This window comes from Aulonocara sp. 'chitande type north' Nkhata Bay, linkage group LG15, assembly GCF_057382095.1.
Source record: "Aulonocara sp. 'chitande type north' Nkhata Bay isolate Kocher_YH1m ecotype deep benthic linkage group LG15, A_spYH_male_GT1.1, whole genome shotgun sequence".
Classification (NCBI taxonomy): Eukaryota; Metazoa; Chordata; class Actinopteri; order Cichliformes; family Cichlidae; genus Aulonocara; species Aulonocara sp. 'chitande type north' Nkhata Bay.
Window position 1 is genome coordinate 1,175,381 of NC_141358.1, and position 9,316 is coordinate 1,184,696.

The 9,316-nt window shown below is 41.3% G+C and overlaps 1 long non-coding RNA gene across 1 annotated transcript; it reads left to right on the forward strand.

Annotated features, from left to right (window-relative positions):
• On the forward strand, positions 1–6,339 carry LOC147312212 (uncharacterized). The gene is made up of 3 exons (XR_015125088.1): positions 1–146; positions 1,511–1,919; positions 6,045–6,339. It is a non-coding gene; the product is annotated as an uncharacterized LOC147312212 (long non-coding RNA).
• The last annotated feature ends 2,977 nt before the right edge of the window (positions 6,340–9,316 follow it).

A 9,316-nucleotide genomic window follows, 5' to 3' on the forward strand; every position in this document is an offset into this window, starting at 1 on the left:
TGCTAATACCAGCAAAGTTGTCCTGACATGTTGTGCAGGCTTCATGCTTGTGCATGTTTGTCAAAGACAGCCTGTCTGCAGCCGGCTGTTACCATGGAAACAGAGAACTGAAAAATGCAGCGAGAAAGGTGAATGACTACCAGAGAGTGAGTATTTGCTCATGCGCTATTTTTGTGCACAGGTTGAAAACACCTTGGAAACGTGTTGGTTTTAGTGACCAGCAGCAGCTGCAGGAGCCTCGTGGAGCTGTGTGATGCCTTAAATATGTGGCATTTCATTGGAACTGTGCATCAGCGCGCTCATGTACGCCTATGGAGGCAGAGATCGTTACACAACTAAAATCATCATTTGCTAAAAATTTCAACTGAAGGTTTTAGTTTGTCACAAATGCTAATCTGACAAACTGTGTTAGCCATTTTAAGATGCCAGTGCAGTAGCAAGCAGAAGGTTTCCTGCTGTATTTTATCTACCGAAGCATCCAAGCTCAGCACCTGGGTAACGCCGGCCCATTTTTAGAGACTTTTTCCTACTTAGGAAATCCAAATGGTAAAAGGTTCATTCCAAAATCACCATATGGGACTTTTTTTGGACTGTGGCTGAAATGAAACCCAACTCTAAATCTGGACAGCTTCTGCTGACCTGCTGAGGTCATCAGAAGGTCAGGTTAGGATCTGAGTTGACCTAATCTTGTGCCATACAAGTGTTTTTCTATAAAAGTCCTACAAATAAAAAGATTCCAAGTGTTTTGTCTTTTAGTTGATGACACTGTTTCAGTTATATTGTTGGTTTATGATCAGAGCCTAAATAAAATGAATTTGCTAACGATCAGAAAAATCCAGAAAAATGGAAAAAATGAGGAAAAGGTTCAAAATAATTGTTATTTTGGATGCTTAAAGTCAACAGACTAAACATGCAGATTCGACCCATCATCAACTTCATCAGGTCTTCATAAAAAAAAACACAAAACAGTCCATCTCATATCCAAGTTTGACTGTTTTTTTCTATCAGGGAAACCAAATGTGCCTGTGAGGCAGATCATTTGTTTCCTGTGTGCTTTCCTGTCGTCCTGGATCTTTTCGTATTTCCTGAGCATGCGGACTGATCCAGGATGCTTGCGTCCCTTAATGGGCATAAAACATTTGCAAACGACTTCAGTACAATAACATGGACATCAATAAAGTTGCTTGTTAAAGCACGAAGACTGTGTGAAGCAAACCACATGGAAGCAGCAGTGTGTCAGTGGGAGAAGCGCTCAGCAGCAGCAGCAGCTGCAGCCTGGGGTAAAGCCACTTTCATTTTCCCTGTGTGGGCGCCATCTTCTGGACAACCGTGGTCATGTTTCCTGACGAGGCACAGGATGTTTTAACCCGAGTTTGAACTTGTCCCAGTGAACCTCTTAAACTAAAGCCTCGCTCTTTGGCTCCCAGAGATGATACATGAGATGGTGAACAGCTGTCTGTGTTACACGGTCACCTCTTGTTGTTTTCCTTTGTCTCCTCTCATTTACCAGAATCCCTCCGAGTGCTTCCCTTCAGGCCCAGAGTGAGCAGTTCCAGGTATCTTTTCTAATGTTGATAGATATTCTGTGTAACAGTTGGTGAAATGTTAGTATTTGACCACTAGGCGGAGCTCTTGTAATGATAATGTAACTAACTCATTTTATTTTGTATGTTTTATTTTTGTGTTGAGCATGTTAACATTTTCCTTTTTTGCCTACCGGATTGGTGTACAGTTAATTTGATACATGGAAAATAGCCGGTTAATTTTGTAAATATAAGGTAAGGGCAGAGGTCACTTCCTGTTTTGGGAAGTAAGGTCAGAGAAGCTGCTCATGGTGACGGTCTAGCCGTGTGAATGTTAAAGAAGAAATAAGTCCTAAGTTCCAATTACACCGGTTTGTCTACTTGCAGGCCAAAGTGGTATGTTTGTTTATATTTTGTGAATTTTATATTGTAATATGTTTTAATGCTGAAATATAATTTTCTTGTACATTTGTATTCACCAGTTCTACGGTGTACCTGTACGTTAAGAGAAGCACAGTAAACATCAGTAAAGAAGAACTCTCGTGTCTCTCGTGTATGTGTACAAGCCGGCATATTCTGGTTTTACTGGTGTACTCTCTTTATTTTTTTATTTTCATTTTTTTGCCTGCCCCGTTTGGCTCTTTTGCCATCAGAATTATTGTCTAAAGGCAAAGAAAGATGCCCAACAGATTTACTTTACCAAATCAACCAACCCAACCTTGCTGTATTGGTCTATTTGATTCGCCTTTTATTGTTTATTTTATTTTAATCTGCTAAATACGGGACAGACTTGACTGGGGAAAAGAAAAGGGAGAAAGAAAGAGGGAAAGAAAAACAGCGGGGAAGAGGAACGGTGATAAAGGGCAAAAAAACCAAAAACCAACAAAATAAGCAGACAAAACATACATCTGTCAATCACCTGGATCACCTGTTGAGAAAGAAAAAAGAGAAAACAAGCAGAAAAAAGAGCAATATAATAAACAACATCATTACCATGCTCTATGGGAATATAACAGTAAATACTAAATATTAAAATGGCCTGCATTTGTATAGCGCTTTTCTAGTCCTTAAGGACCCCACAGCGCTTCACACTACATTCAGTCATTCACACACACATTCAGGCACTGGCGATGGCAGCTACATTGTAGCCACAGCCGCCCTGGGGCGCACTGACATTATTGTGCAGCACGTAAGATCGACAGCACACAGTGTGCTTTAAGGTAGGAGCCAAAAAGGGTGTAGTTTGTGTGTGTGAGCACCCGTGTGTACACCTGTGAGCATGAGCGCGCTTGTTTTAAAAGGTTCCTTCATGTAATGATCTGCTAGAGCAGGGGTGGGCAATCTCAGTCCACGAGGGCCGGTGTCCCTGCAGTTTTAGACGTGTCCTCGAACCAACACAGCTGATTTAAATGGCTAAATTAGCACCTCAACGGCTGTATCCCAATTCAGGGTCTGCAGCCTTAAAGTACGCAGCCTCAACGATCCTCAAGGGCCATGTACTTAAAGACCACTAAGGCCGGAAGTGCGAGGCTTGTGAAATGGGACGGTCTAGCCTCTGTTGCGCTGCCCAGGTTGCCTAGCAACCATGATACTAACAGCTGGAAACGTGTCATACAGCTGTGTTTGACAGAGATGAAGGAGAAATCTTTTGTTCATTCGTTTGTTTGTTTCTACATGAGCTTTGATCATTCTCTGATTAAGCTCAGCTATTAAACAGCGAATATTTTAAAGTAAAGGCTTTAAAACCAAGTTAGTACAAACGTCACTGATGTCACATGACTTTGCCGACATGTGGCCAACAGTAATGTTTTCATGTTCTTCATTATTAAACATTTGCACATAAATAAGTGACATCATATTCAGTACTTACTTAAAGTTTACTCGTCGGGCGCCCCTCATCCGCCGTTTTTTTTCGGCAAAATTATCCACACCCACCGCCGCGCTATGCATTCTGGGATATGTTGGGCCACGAAGTCTACACCGCCACGTCCTTAAAATTCAGGGAACTTAAGGACGCATTTGAGGGCCGCATTTCGAGCAGCCTTCGAATTGGGACAGCCTTCGTCGCGTCGCGGTGACGATCGGAGCAATTAATCGGGAAGACTGTAGATTTTGACCAGTTCATTGAGTAATCTGATATTCTTGCAAAAGAGTTTATCAATTCAATCACCCCAGAGATATTGGTTTGTGAGTTTTGGAGAAAAAGTAACACATCATCCGCATAAAGGCTGATTTTATGTTCCACGTTCTTGTATTTTATGCCCTTAATTACTGAATTCTGTCTAATTGCTGCTGCTAGTGGTTCAATAAAAATTGCAAACAGTGAAGGGGAGAGTGGGCATCCCTGCCTGGTGCCCCTCAGGAGACAGAAGCTGGAGGATGTCTGGTCATTTGTTCTAACACAAGCTGTTGGGGAATTATATAATATTTTTAACCAGTTTATGAAAGAGGATCCAAAACCAAATTTGTGTAAAGTTGCAAATAGAAATTTCCAGTTAACTCTGTCACACGCTTTTTCTGCATCTAAAGAAAATATTGTAGTTTCAAGGTTTTTACTGTATGAGTAGTCTATCAAATTAAGTAATCTTATTTTGATAGACTCTTATTTTCTCCAGTCTCTTTGAGAGAGCTTTGCAGATTATTTTAAGGTCTACATTTATAAGGGATATTGGACGATAGCTTGAGGGATATACAGGGTCTTTGCCTGGTTTTAGCAGGAGATTAATGTTTGCAGAATTCATATTTGATGGAAGTCTGCCCTTTTCTTTAATTTCCAACAACGTTCTGTAGAAAACTGGTGCTAGAATCGACCAGAATTCTTTGTAGAATTCTGCAGGAAAGCCATCTGGACCTGGAGCCTTATTATTGTGCATACTTATCAGGGCTTCCTGGAGTTCACCTGGTGTCAGTGGTGAATCCAGTGCCATTGCTTGAGTGTCCAATAATTTTGGAAGAGTTATGTTGTCCAAAAACTGATCAATTTCTTTTTTAGATGGGTTTATTTGTGGTGAATACAACGTTTTATAGAAATCCCTGAAAATGTTGTTTATTTGTATCGGATCATATATTGTGTTCCCAGATGAATCTTGAACAGCACATATAGTTGTTTTTTCTTTATTTATTTTTAGCTGGTTTGCTAGAAATTGTCCGGATTTATTACCATGTTCATAATTTTGTAGGCGTAGTCTTTGTACTAAGAATTTTGTTTTTTTATCAATTATCTCATTTAATTCTAGTTTTGTTTTGCGTATTTTGTTCAATGTTTCCTGATCTTGGTGGGACGCGTAGGCTTCTTCTAGTGATTTGATGTTTTTTTCTAATTCCTGAATATTTTTGTTTTCTTTTTTCTTTTTATGTGATGAAAAAGAAATTATTTTACCTCTCATCACAGCTTTCCCTGCTTCCCATAGAACAGAAGCTGATGTTTCGGGAGTGTCATTATAGTTCAAATATGAAGTCCACTCTTTTTTAAAATATTTAATAAAGTCTTCATCTTTAAGTAGTGATATATTAAATCTCCAGTTTTTTCTTGGCGTAGTATTATTCTTGTGCATTAGTGTTAAAGATACAGGACCATGATCGCTGACAGCTATAGGATGAATCTCAGTGTCTGAAATGTCGTTCAGCAGTGAGCTGCTGACCAAAAAATAATCCAGACGAGAGTAGGAGTGATGAACATGCGAGAAAAAAGTATATTCCTTACTGGTGGGGTGAAGGGAGCGCCATGCATCGCAAAGACCAAAGTCGCTCATATACTGTTTGATTATATTTATGGACTGCCAATTACGCTGAGTTCCCGCTGTGTTGAGCCTATCCATGTCTTCATTTAGTCCAAGGTTGAGGTCGCCTCCAAGAACAAGTGTGCCATCTAAGTGTTCAGAGAGTGCACTGAAAAAACCGTGAAAGACTGAGGGATCATCAACATTTGGACCATATACACTTGCAATACATAGCTTTTTATCACGTAGATAGTTTAATGATTTGGCCGGGGAAGCTGCACTCTGGGCCTTCTTCATCACGAGATCCTGGAAGCACTGATCGATGTAATCTTGGAGAGCCTCTAAACTCTCCCCGTTGTTCTCCAGGGTGTTGGAGATGATTTAGACAAATGTTGTTAGTTATAAGACAATTGATAAGTGTATTTGGTAATACTGAAGCTTAAAGGAGTTCGTTCAATTCTAAACTACCATTCGCTTTAATTTTCCGCCAAAATCTCCGGCGTCTGACGTCAGTTACAACATGAGTCACTTACCGCCCTCTTCTCTGATGTGTGCTCTCTTTATGATGCTCAGACAGGCGGTGCATGTGTGTGTGTGCAGTCCCTGTGCAGCAGAGGTCAGAGGTGACAGCTATGACTCTCCAGAGTGAGGTTGGAGCAGTCCTCAAAGACAATGCTGATACAACGATTTTCTATAAAAGTGACACCGGCTCATCGCTCTCTGTAATCTGCCTCCTGTGAACAGTGACTGTGAGACAGTTTGCATTTCCACTAAACGTGATGAACATCTCCTGTGTTTGCAGATGATGGTGGTGAGGAGAGGAAGCAGAGACTGATGCTGGTTTTACAGTGTTCACAATGAAGCTACAGCTGTCTCTCGCTCTGCTGTGAGATGACTAATGAACATGGAGGTTTCTTTTTTACTCGTCCCTTTCTTTGTGTTTCCAGGTGACAAATGACTTTGGCATTCAAACCGATAACGTCACTATCATATCAATGGTTTACCTCGCTGTATAACACAAGCATTAGTTTATTGCACCAACAGATCATCAACCTGACAAAATTCACCAAGCTGACAGATACGTGTGGACAGCACAAGTATTACAAAGCAGGACTACATGTCTGTTTATTTGCTTAACACCTAATGCCTCGTTCTTCACGCCCGCCCAGCGGGGTGATGGCGGGACCCCATCAGCCGTTTACACCTGAGGTTTAAAAAGGCTTTAACTCATCCAGGACCTTAAATCCCTGTGTCAGAGCAGAAGGCGCACGCGCACACACACACACACACACACACACACACACACACACACACACACACACACACACACACACTTACTTTATCAGACTTTCATTATGACATTATTAGTAGAAGATAAAACCCTTGTGCTTCTAAAGTCAGCGTTTGCTTTGAGACAGAACGTGTCATTGTGTCGGCACCGGCTCATTGGTTGGCACTAAAAAACTCAGTTTGACTGAATTCAAGTGCAAAATGTGATCCGGTTGGCACACGGCTGCAATGGGACAACATGTGACGTCTGTGAATCCTTTCCAGATACAGTGAATATAATGTGTTTACCTTTTCATTCATGCAGCATTTTTGCATAATGATGTATGAAATGAGTTCAGTCAGGTTGGGTTGCTGTGACTTACACAAAGATCAGGAAGCGTTTCACGACTGATGAAATGTTGGCACGATTTACTATACTTTGCTTCCAAGCAGCCAGACTTTGTGCTGATGTTTCCCCAGGCTTTGTGAAGGTCTAATCCTTCAACCTGAGCATTTACACCAGTGACACATTCACACACAAACTGTATTTAGAAGCACTTTGTTGCTAGCAGCCTGTCACAAAAACAGATCATCTGTTTCCATTTCTTTGGTTACATCTTTGAAGAAATGGCAACAATGACACCGTCTGACCGGCGTGAAAGAACACCGGTTAGATGGTTCTCAAAGAGCTCTTAGCTGAAAACTTGGCATACCTCAACACAGAGTGCAGTGTGTCCTTAAAAAGATGAAGTACAGCCACGTGAGCTGATGCTGTTGTACTGGTGTGTACTGGTCCCAGTAAAACAGCTCACTTTATTACAGATGCACTGATGTGAGCTTCCCTGCTGCAGTTGAGCATCAGTGCAGGAAAGTGTTTCCTGACATAATAATGATCACACACAATGATGGACACTTTCAATGACTCAGCATTAATGTACCTTTGAGCATTAGCAGGAGTCACCGGTGGCCTATAACAAGCTGCTCTGTAAGCCTATGACTGTATTATCTAAAGAAATGTCAGAGTAGAACGAGTGGTGGTTTCCTGAGTGTGTATGATTATGCTGAACCCGTGTTTTTGAATATTGAGTCAACAGATTATTAAACAGTTTCTCTAATAGCTTTGGGTTCATCTAAAGTGAAATGTTACGCTTCTCAAACGAGACCATGACTTGTTCCATCACTACCCTGCAGATGCTCCTCCAGGGCTTTGGGGGTGTTTCAATTTCAAATCACACTGTAGAGAAGGTGTCGCGAAATCAATCAATGTAGAGCAGTGTCACAAACCACGGAGGCCCCAGAAAAGTGCAATCAAACGGTCAGTTTATTAACAGCCCGGAGAAAACATCAGCATATGTCTTCTGACAAAAATACAGTGAGACACCAAATGAGTTGAGGCCTCAGGCCTGACACATTCCTAGGTTATATGTGTTATATGTGTTGTAAGCATGCATGCAGTCAACCTTCTATGTTCTCATCTTCCCTCAGCATGTATCACCTGGACAGTCACGCCAGTGAAGCTTAAGACCCTTAATGGACGGAACATCAACTCTGAATAAGCACAAATGCAATGTGTATAAAATACTTCTGGCTGTACCTGTAATAAAAGTTAACATAATAGAAGGATCCTTAACTAAACATCCTCAATAAACAACTTTAATGCAGTATCAATACTGTGAGAAATATTATTAAATGGAATAATGCAGTAAAGAATGTTATTAATGCAATTATAATGATTCAAGTTATATGGCAGCAATAAAAGAATTTCTGGATCTCCACAAAGGCCACGGCAAAGATGACCCACTTACCTCGCACCGCACCATCAGCTCACCCTTACATCCATACGGACACCATATGGAGATGGAATCTCTTAGAAATCCTCAAATAAATCAGCTATAACATTCAGCTCTCCTCTGCAGAAGCAGAGCAGGTCAAATCTATAACTGAAGCTGAAACTCAAGCCCTGAATGTTGATCAGCACGCTCCTCTCACGCTCCAGGGTAGCCAACAATGAGAGTTTCTGAGCAGTAACATGGACACGATGGTGTTCATCAATTCAGACCAGACGGACCGCAGCTTTTTCCTGTGCTGCCATCAACATCTCCACACTGCTACAGCATTTGGTGTTTCATATTAGTTAGTGTTTAACAAACGAGACATATTCTAGCATTCCTTATTCTCTGTCATATAATTAAAGACTGGTTTGTGCTCGTTACTGTGGTCGAAATATCAAATAGCAATGTCCACAAATGTACAAGTAATCAGTATGAGCTCAAAGCTCAGCTTCAGACTACTCTCAGGTCAGACATTTTTTCTAATGTCGGCTCTGTGTGTCGTCATAAAGAGGTGATTTCCCTGATATAGACGTCCAAGGTTAGCGAGCTAAGACAGCCTGTTTGAGACAGTGGATGAACTTCACTAAAGAGCTCCTCCCTCTCGACTCTGCAGCACTGTGTGGGTGTTTCTGTCATCGTTTCAATAGGATTGGATGTAAAAACAGACAGTTATATTTTCTTATTGATAAACGCCTTTTATTCACAGCCACAAACCTTCCAATGACAATAATAATCCCGCCCACAGCAGCTGTAACAGATGAAGCGAGCGGCCACAGAGACTTCCTGTTAGAGTCACCTTCAAACACCACAGCAGCTGCTGATACACACATGAACGTTTCTGCTGTGGTTCATTAACAACACTCTTAACAGCTGGTTATCATTCGTGAAAAGCTCTAAGAGTAAATCACTGACTGACTAATTAGAGTAGCACAGTTTTCATTTCATTTCAGACATGCAGCGGCGCAGTAAGGGC